Here is a 9,511-nt window from a genome sequence, read left to right as displayed (position 1 = left end):
TTTACAAAGGAATGACTTATCAGTTAGATAACTAGCTTGTATGATGAGTAAATAAATCTGTGTCCTGTCTTATTTCAGTTCTGCTGCAAGTGCAAGCATTCGTCTGCTTGTGTCCCATATACATAAAGAAAAGTTCTGTTCCAAGACTTTTATGCCCTCAAAGATTATGTGAAAGTAATGGATTTGATGATCATTTTTAGTGTGAAAAGAAAGAGTCATGATCAGTGTGAAGACCCCAATGACAGCAGATGGAGGGCTACAGTTTGTTACTTGTTGCCAGATGGAAAGGGCAACATTGTACTGATCTGTAAGAATACTTTCATGCAGGTTTTCACAATAACAGAATGCAGAATCGAAACTCTCGTGTCAGCAAAGAAGAAAGGTGAAATAGTGTTCACAGAAAAGCAGGTTAATAAGGCACAAAGAAGCAAGTTCACAGAAGCAGATGAGAAGCCTATTTTGGGGATAAGGGAATATAGAAGAAGAAATAGTAACAAGGATTATTTGAGCCAAGATTTGAATGCCAGCAGGTTTTATCATGCCTTTAAGGATAGATATTCAGACTCCAAAATCACATATAAGTTTTATTACAAAATCTTTAAAAAAATTTCCCACAAATTTAATTCCATCGTCTAAGCTTGGTACTTGCTCTAAATGCGAGTTTCTATCAGTCGAGCAGTCTGCAAAGCCTGGCAACAGAAAATAAAAAGCTGCTTTAGAAATACACCACAAAACAGGTGAGAAAGCAAGATAAGCAATGAAAGAAGAAACAATATCTTCTCAGCTCCCTAGTAGTGATGTGACCATGTGTTCGACAGATCTTGAACAAGTGTTATCTTTGTCTTCTCTAACCCACAGTCAGATGTATTATTCACATCAGCTTTCATGCTACAATCTGTGTGTTTTTGTGGCATGAGGGTAAAACTGGCTGACGTGGCAATGAAATTGCTTCATGCCTCCTTAACACACTTCGTAGACCTGAGGGTTGTGGGAAACGGAAGCTTACCATCTGGTCTGATAATGGCATTGGCCATAATAAGACTAAAATGATGCGTTTTCTATGGATTTATCTGACAGTTTTAGGAAAGTACGACGAGATAAATCATAAATATTTGGTCTCTGGCCATTCATTTATGTCGTGTGACAGATTTTTCCCAAATTGAAAAACGTTAAGAGACTGGAAGGCTGTCAGGTACCTAAGGACCCTGTAAAACTTATGGAGAATGTGGCACCTAACAATCCGTTTGTGGTTACTATGCTCCAGCTTGAAGATTTTTATTATTTAAAAAAAGCAGCCAATACACATATTAACACAACTAAAATAAATATTTCCATATGTAGTTGGATTCAAGTGAAAAAATGTGCTCCTGGCATCATGAAGATGAGAACAATTTTCAACAAACTTGAAAAATGGAGCATCTACAATATTTTCAAGAAAGGGGTTACCACTGATATAATAAAGAACTTTATTTATCATCACAACAATGTAAAAACAACTTGTCAGCTAAAAAGAAAAAGGATCTGCAACAGATGCTACCATACCTAAAAGTAGCTTATAGAACATTATTCAAACAGTTGATCAATTAAAATTGCTTTTGTACTCTGTAAAATTAAATATACAGGGTGAGCACAAAGTCTTGCCGTGATTATAAAAATTTGTAACAGAATAACCGTTTGACATAACAGGTTACATTTGTTGTCGTTACATAGGTTAGTGTTACTAGTAGTTGTGCCCAATAGATGGCACTAGTGCTCCACAACACCAATGCGGTCTGTTAGGTCACGTTAGTTGCTGGCAAAATGATGTTGAAGCAGGAGAAAGCGCAATGTGTTCTTTAGTTTCAAAAAACGAAATCGCCCATCAGTGTTCAGCATAAATTTCGGGCTTCTTATGGATGCAGCCCTCCTGACGTTAAATCAATAAAGCAATGGTATGCAGAGTTTAACAAAACAGGCAGTGTTGAAGATCATCCTCAAAGTGGCAGGCTTCATGTGAGTGATGCAACTGTTGATCGTGTTCGGCAATCGTTTCAACTGAGTCCATCTAAATAAATTTGTCAAGCATCACGTGTACTTCAACTTACAAAGTGAAAATCATGAAGGCCTTGCAATAAAATGATTTGCTGACATGTGCTGAATTTGTAACTGAGATTCTCAACAGGATTGATGGCACTAACGATTACTTAAATCGCATACGCTTTACCGTTCCACTGACATGAAACGTGGATTCATCGGTAAATAGGCATAATGTCTGTATATGGGGTTCAGAGTCTCCACATGCTATTGTACAGTTACAGTCAGACAAAGTGAATGTTTGGTGCAGCCTCATGCATAACACAGTTTTTGGACCATTTTTCTTCGCGGAAAAATCCATTACCACTAGCATTTACTTAGACTTTTTGCAACAGTTCATTGTCTCACAGTTAGGAGAATGTCAACCATGGGTAATTTTTCAGCAATATCGAGCACCCTCCCCCCCCCCCTCCCCACTGGGCTTTGATAGTGCATGATTTCCTGGATGAAACATTTCTGGATAGGCAGATTGGAAGGCACGGTCCAACACCCTGGCCACCCTGCTCTCCAGACATTACGCCCCTTGATTTTTTTTTTATGGGGCTATGTCAAGGACTGAGTCCTCGTCACACCAGTTGCTCATGTCGATGAACTGAAGCTAGGCTACAAGCTGCTGTGGGTACTGTGACAGAACACAAGTTACGAAATACCTGGCAGGAACTGGAATACCGCCTCGACATTCTCTGAGCTACCAATGGAGCACACATCGAGGTTTACTAATGTAAGTGGTCTTAAAAAAAAAACTAATAACAGCATCAAATGTAAATTATTATGTCAAACGGTAATTCTGTAATAAATTGTTACAATCAGGGCAAGACTTTGTACTCATCCTGTGTTATTAAAAGAACTTTAAAGGATAGTGTTTATTATTTAAAAAAACTGATAAATGCTTGAGATTTCTTTCATTGGCACACACTTCGTTTTTGCTGATAACTGTATGGCATTTAGCACATTCTGAATTCTTTGGAATAACATGTTTATTTTCATTGATAAAATGAAGGGAACTTAAAACATTTTTGCTATAACTGAATTACTCTTACTATACACAACAAATAAAAAATATTGTTCAGATTTTTTCATTAAAATATTTTTGTCGAAACAAAAAGAAATTGAATAACTCAGAATCAGTTTTCTGGCTCTTAGTCCATTGCTGATTTCCACTCCATAGTTTATCATTGATACACGTCAGTTTTACTCTCATTTGTTCTCTTCTCTGACATTTTTTAGATTAGTGTGTATTACAGTGTGGTATTGCTTAATACATGCAGAGATCAGAAGTTCATATTCATAATGAGTCATTCCATTGTTAACAGCAAACATAAATAAAATATTGTTTTTCATTGAGATGGGTGTTGGAGGAGGACTGATTTCTGACAAGTGTTCACAAGGGACAATAAGTCTCTTGTAATGTTTTTAATTATTTTCATTATTAGTGTTGATATGATGGTCATCACTGTTTGGTTGTTGGAGCAACTTTTGAATAGCATTGATGGGTTGTCACTGGAGCCTTTTCTTGTGAACCAGCCAGCAGTGATATGTCTTGGGATCAGCAGCCACCATCAGAGGATCGTTACAGGAAAACAGCTGTAGAAGTGCACCATCCAGCTCAGCCAATGGCAGGATTACATAAAACATTCAAATGACAGACATCAGAAATAAATCAAGAAAAACACTCCATGAAAGTAAAACTGAGTTTTAGTACATGCTTTTATATGAGAGCAGAGATAAAGACTATGCAAACCTATTAACCAAACTGCTATTTCCCAAACCCCTTTTGATTCCAGTTGTAGTCTGTAACACAAATATTGTGATACTGTCACTGACATATTTTCTATATTGTTTATTAGTAGATGATGCTGCAGCTGAGTGAGTGTGACTTCATTTGAAAATATATATTATAAAACATTGTGATTAATACACTTCAGAGACACTAAATGACTGCAATTTTGGTTGTACTAACAGGTTTTCAGAGGCACAGAGATTGAATAAAAATTAGTGTAGAGTGTTTAACTCTAATTTTGCTGCATTTGTTGCTTTTGATTGTTCCACCAACTCCCTGTATCTTGCAAGTCTGACATATTTCTGCATAGACCCAGAAATTTCCTATGAAATTCATCCTTCATGAATAATACCCTAAAATTTAAAGATTTCTTGTTCACACACAGAATTTCATGCAATCCTTCGGGAAGTCGTGACAAGGCACCTGCCCCAATACTATCCTTTTTCTTGATATGAATGATCTCAAAATCATACTCCTGAAGTGTTAAAGACCATCTAGCAAGTTGTGCATGCAACAGTTTGCAATGTAGCAAAAAACTTAATGCCTGATGGTCAAAACACACTTTCATGTGGTTTCCAGCCACGTAATAATGGAACTGCCTGAATGCCCAAACGACTGACTCCAATTCGGTGGTAAAATAAGCTGTCTCACAGTCACACAGAATCCAGTTTGCAAAAGCAGTTGCGCAGACTCTATGTAAATTCCATCTACATCCCTTACTTGGAAGAAACATGTGCACAAGCCAATGCATGAAATATCAGTCAGTATTAAGAATCTGACATGTCTCCATGATATAACACCTTAGAATTCGGTAATGCTTATCTGACATTTTCTAATACCAATTAGCAATACTGTGACCACTGGCATTGCACATTTTTTCTTAATAACTTTAAAAGCCGTTCTGAAGTCAGTAGCTCATCTGGAATGCATATCCTGGTAGAAAGATGCAAGACCGATGAAACCTTTTAACTGCTTCCTCAGATGACAAAGTATACCATGTGATGTAATAAAATGACCAAGGAAGCTAATCTGTTCATGTCCGATCTTTGATTGCCACAGCTTGGCAGTAAATCCAGCCAGCCATGATTTCTTTAAAATGTCCTTTATCGAATCAGTAGGATCTGACCATGTTTGTGGTATTATCAGCAAATCACCATAAACAATGTCAAGTGGGCTAGGACCTTAAATCCTAGGAAGAAGTCAAGTGCTGTTGTGAGTATATCTGAGCTCACCTTTCAACAAAAAGCCAACATTTTAAATATACAGCTTTTATACATGCCTGGAGAAGTTATCAATTTACACAATTCCATTGCCAGGGGATTCTGCCAATATGAAGAATTGAGATTAGTATACATTAGCTATTGTACTCAGAGAATTTTGGATTAATTTACCTATCTTTTACAGTCTCATTCATACAGGGACAATAACCTGATTAATAGCTCTTGCATCAAAGACTAATCTGACATTTCCACCAGGTTTTGCTAGTGCAAGGAGGAGACTACCACATGGGTTGTCTGATGAGTCTAATATGTACCATTCAAGTATTTTTCTACTTTCTTCGTCCACACAGGTCTTTTTGACTGTGGAATAGAAAATTAATTGTGGCAGAATGCTTTATGTGGCAGGGCATTTAGGTGGTATTAACAACCATTTATTGCTCCAGCTTTCTCCTTGCACACATCTGTATCCTTAAATAATAAATCTGTAGGAATTCCAGCTGGAAATGCTTGCAGGAAGAAGTGGAACACCAGTAAAAGAAATTAACACACACTATTACTAAATACAAAGATATGAAGAAAGGATGTAGAGGCTTATCTCATGAAGGGTAGGATAGATACAGCCTACAGGAAAATTAGAGAGACCTTTGGAGAAAAGATAACCACTTGCATGAATATCAAGAGCTCAGATGGAAACCCAGTTCTAAGCAAAAAAGGGAAAACAGAAAGGTGGAAGGAATACATAGAGGGTCTATACAGGGGCGATGTTCTTGAGGACAATATTATGGAAATGGAAGTGGAGGTAGATGAAGATGAAATGGGAGATATGATACTGTGTGAAGAGTTTGACAGAGCACTGAAAGACCTAAGTCGAAACAAGGCCCCGGGAGTAGACAACATTCTATTAGAACTACTGACAGCCTTGGTAGAGCCAGTCCTGACAAAAGTCTACCATCTGGTGAGCAAGATGTATGAGACAGGTGCAATTCCCTCAGAATTCAATAAGAATATAATAATTCCAATCCCAAAGAAAGCAGGTGTTGACAGATGTGAAAATTACCGAACTATCAGTTTAATAAGTCACAGCTGCAAAATACTAATGAGAATTCTTTACAGACGAATGGAAAAACTGGTAGAAGCCGACCTCAGGGAAGATCAGTTTGGATTCCGAAGAAATCTTGGAACACGTGAGGCAATTCTGATCCTATGACTTATCTTAGAAGAAAGATTAAGGAAAGGCAAACCTACATTTCTAGCATTTGTAGACTTAGAGAAAGTTGACAATGTTGACTGGAATGCTCTCTTTCAAATTCTGAAGGTGGCAGGGGTAAAATACAGGGAGCGAAAGACTATTTACAATTTGTACAGAAAGCAGATGGCAGTTACAAGAGTCGAGGGACATGAAAGGGAAGGAGTGGTTGGGAAGGGAGTGAGATAGGGTTGTAGCCTCTCCCCACTGCTGGTCAATCTGTATATTGAGCAAGCAGTAAAGGAAACAAAAGAAAAGTTCGGAGTAGGTATTAAAACCCATGGAGAAGAAATAAAAACTTTGACAGAATTACAATGTCATCAGCGAACCTCAGACACAGCAAAGGACTTGGAAGAGCAGTTGAATGGAATGGACAGTGTCTTGAAAGGAGGATATAAGATGAGCATCAACAAAAGCAAAACGAGTATAGTGGAATGTAGTCAAATTAAGTTGGGTGATGCTGAGGGAATTAGATTAGGAAATGAGACACTTAAAGTAGTACAGGAGTTTTGCTATTTGGGGAGCAAAATAACTGATGATGGTCGAAGTAGAGAGGATATAAAATGTAGACTGGCAATGGCAAGGAAAGCGTTTCTGAAGAAGATAAATTTGTTAACATCAAGTATTGATTTAAGTGTCAGCAAATCATTTCTGAAAGTATTTGTATATGGAGTGTAGCCATGTATGGAAGTGAAACATGGACGATAAATAGTTTGGACAAGAATAGAATAGAATAGAAGCATTCGAAATGTGGTGCTACAGAAGAGTGCTGAAGATTAGATGGGTAGATCACATAACTAATGTGGAGGTGCCGGCCGATGTCGCCGTGCAGTACTAGGCACTACAGTCTGGAACCGCATGACCGCTACGGTCGCAGGTTCGAATCCTGCCTCGGGCATGGATGTGTGTGATGTCCTTATGTTAGTTAGGTTTAATTAGTTCTAAGTTCTAGGCGACTGATGACCGCAGAAGTTAAGTCGCATAGTGCTCAGAGCCATTTAATGTGGAGGTATTGAATAGAATTGGGGAGAAGAGGAGTTTGTGGGACAACTTGACTAGAAGAAGTGATTGGTGACGCCTTGATGCCTCAGAACATGTCCTACCAACCAATTTAGTACTGGAGGGCAGCATGGAGGGTAAAAATCGTAGAGGGAGACCAAGAGATGAATGCACTAAGCAGATTCAGAAGGATGTAGGTTGCAGTAGGTACTGGGAGATGAAGAAGCTTGCACAGGATAGAGTACCATGGAGAACTGCATCAAACCAGTCTCAGGACTGAAGACCACAACAACAACAACATGACGAAACATGGGCGAGGTAACATTCTTCACAACAAACTATACGAATCAACGATATTTCCCCTGTGGGAGGCTAAGCTTGCTGCCAAAGAGTATTATTTCCTAACATGCTAGGTCATCAATAATGAGGTCCCCCCAAACGACAGTTCATTGCATTGACTTCTGGTTAAAAAGCTTGACTCTTTAACTTTCAGTTCCACGCACTCACTTGTGCAATGGTGGCTTCAGGCTGGTGTCTATTTACTCTCTGTGTCTCACTAGTGAGCCATTTGCCTTGATGCCCCAGTAATATTTCCCATAGTTATAACCAGTTTTCGCTGCATCCACTGAAAGCTTGACACGACATTCGTAACGGAGACTGTGTCTGATATTACCGTAACATACAAGTTCACTGCTCCCACACTGATTGCTGACTGTGAAACAGTCAAATACTCAGCAATGCAGTTACGTACATCAGAGCATAGCTCCTGCCTAATATCATAACAGAACACATTTACATTTCCAACACAGCCCCTGCTCCATTGCATTACCAACATTTCGAGTCTATATGCAGTAGCATCTTCAATGATTATTACTGTTGATGACTTCTGTGATTAGTGGCAACTGGTTCCCCCAGTCCTGATTATTTTTATTTTGCCTTTCGATATGGTTATTGTTTCAGTGTTCATAAGCATATAACCAGTGTTATACTAACATTCTTGTCGTTTTTGTTAACTGTAGTTGTTGCTACAATTGTTCCCATAACCACTCGCTTGTTACTCACCACGAGCTTTCGGTTAATGCTCATTGTGGCCCACAAAACAGTCACTGGATATGTTACGTCCATGAGCATTGCTTGTGTCAGCAACAATTAGTTAGTTTGAAACTTCCTGGCTGATTAAAACTGTGTGTCGGACCGAGACTCGAACTCAGGACCATTGCCTTTCGAGGGCAAGTGCTCTACCAACTGAGCTACCCAAGCACGACTCACGACCTGTCCTCACAGCTTTAATTCCACCAGTACCGAGTTCGAATCTCGGTCCGGCACACAGTTTTAATCTGCCAGGAAATTTCATATCAGTGCACACTCCACTGCAGAGGGAAAATGTCATTCTGGAACCAGTTAGTTTGTTTTTCTCAACTTAGCATCCTTGTTTATCAGATAGAATGAATCAATGGCCAACATAAAGGGATAGACTGAATCAAGGACCAACACAAATTCTTCTATGTTGGACTGATACGTGGATCAACTACTGTCATACATAAAAAAAACCTATTTTATTTTAAGATTTGCAGGATGTCATGATGTGACATTGGTCCAAAAGCCTTCAACTTCTGACACGAAGGCCCGAGACAAAATTTTACAAAATGTATCAGTAAGATGCAGTACTGGGATGAGCCAAACACCTTTTTCCTGAGGCATTCTTGAACACTATTCAACCGATATTTGGACAGAAACTGTCTTTCCAATTTGTCATAGGACTGAGAGTATTTTGATGCCTCAATAGCCCAGAATGCATGAATAAGTACAATAGGATGTGTTTTTTATCCACATACGAGCAGCCAGATCACAGAGCTCTCGCTTAGTCTGATCTGTCAATGGAACCAGTACTTGCATCTTCTTAGGTTCATGTGCAACTGACCGAGTGTCATTGACAGCCTCTCTAACTAAAGGTAACTCTCTATTTACTACATAGATTAGTTCGCTAATGGCATCTTGCCATTACAAGAACTTTTCCTCTGTTTGTTCTTTCCTCTTGTGCAATTCTTTTTGTACTGTGTCTGCTGAACCACTGTGTTCATTTGATACTTGATTAGTTGCGCCGTGAACTTTAGTGGCTGCCAAGGAAATAAAGATGTCCAATTTCCAAATCTGGTTGCTAACTGTTCTCTTTCTACTGATACTTTAATTCGT

General features: G+C 38.8%; 1 non-coding gene across 1 annotated transcript; it reads right to left on the bottom strand.

The window, feature by feature from the left end:
- Nucleotides 1-8,503: 8,503 nt before the first annotated feature.
- Trnas-cga lies at nucleotides 8,504-8,578 on the bottom strand. Its single transcript has one exon. It is a non-coding gene; the product is annotated as a tRNA-Ser (tRNA).
- Nucleotides 8,579-9,511: the final 933 nt, after the last annotated feature.

This window comes from Schistocerca piceifrons, chromosome 8 (genome assembly GCF_021461385.2).
Source record: "Schistocerca piceifrons isolate TAMUIC-IGC-003096 chromosome 8, iqSchPice1.1, whole genome shotgun sequence".
NCBI lineage: Eukaryota > Metazoa > Arthropoda > Insecta > Orthoptera > Acrididae > Schistocerca > Schistocerca piceifrons.
Note: the sequence above shows the minus strand (reverse complement) of the source record. Positions and strands in the feature narration are given on the sequence as shown.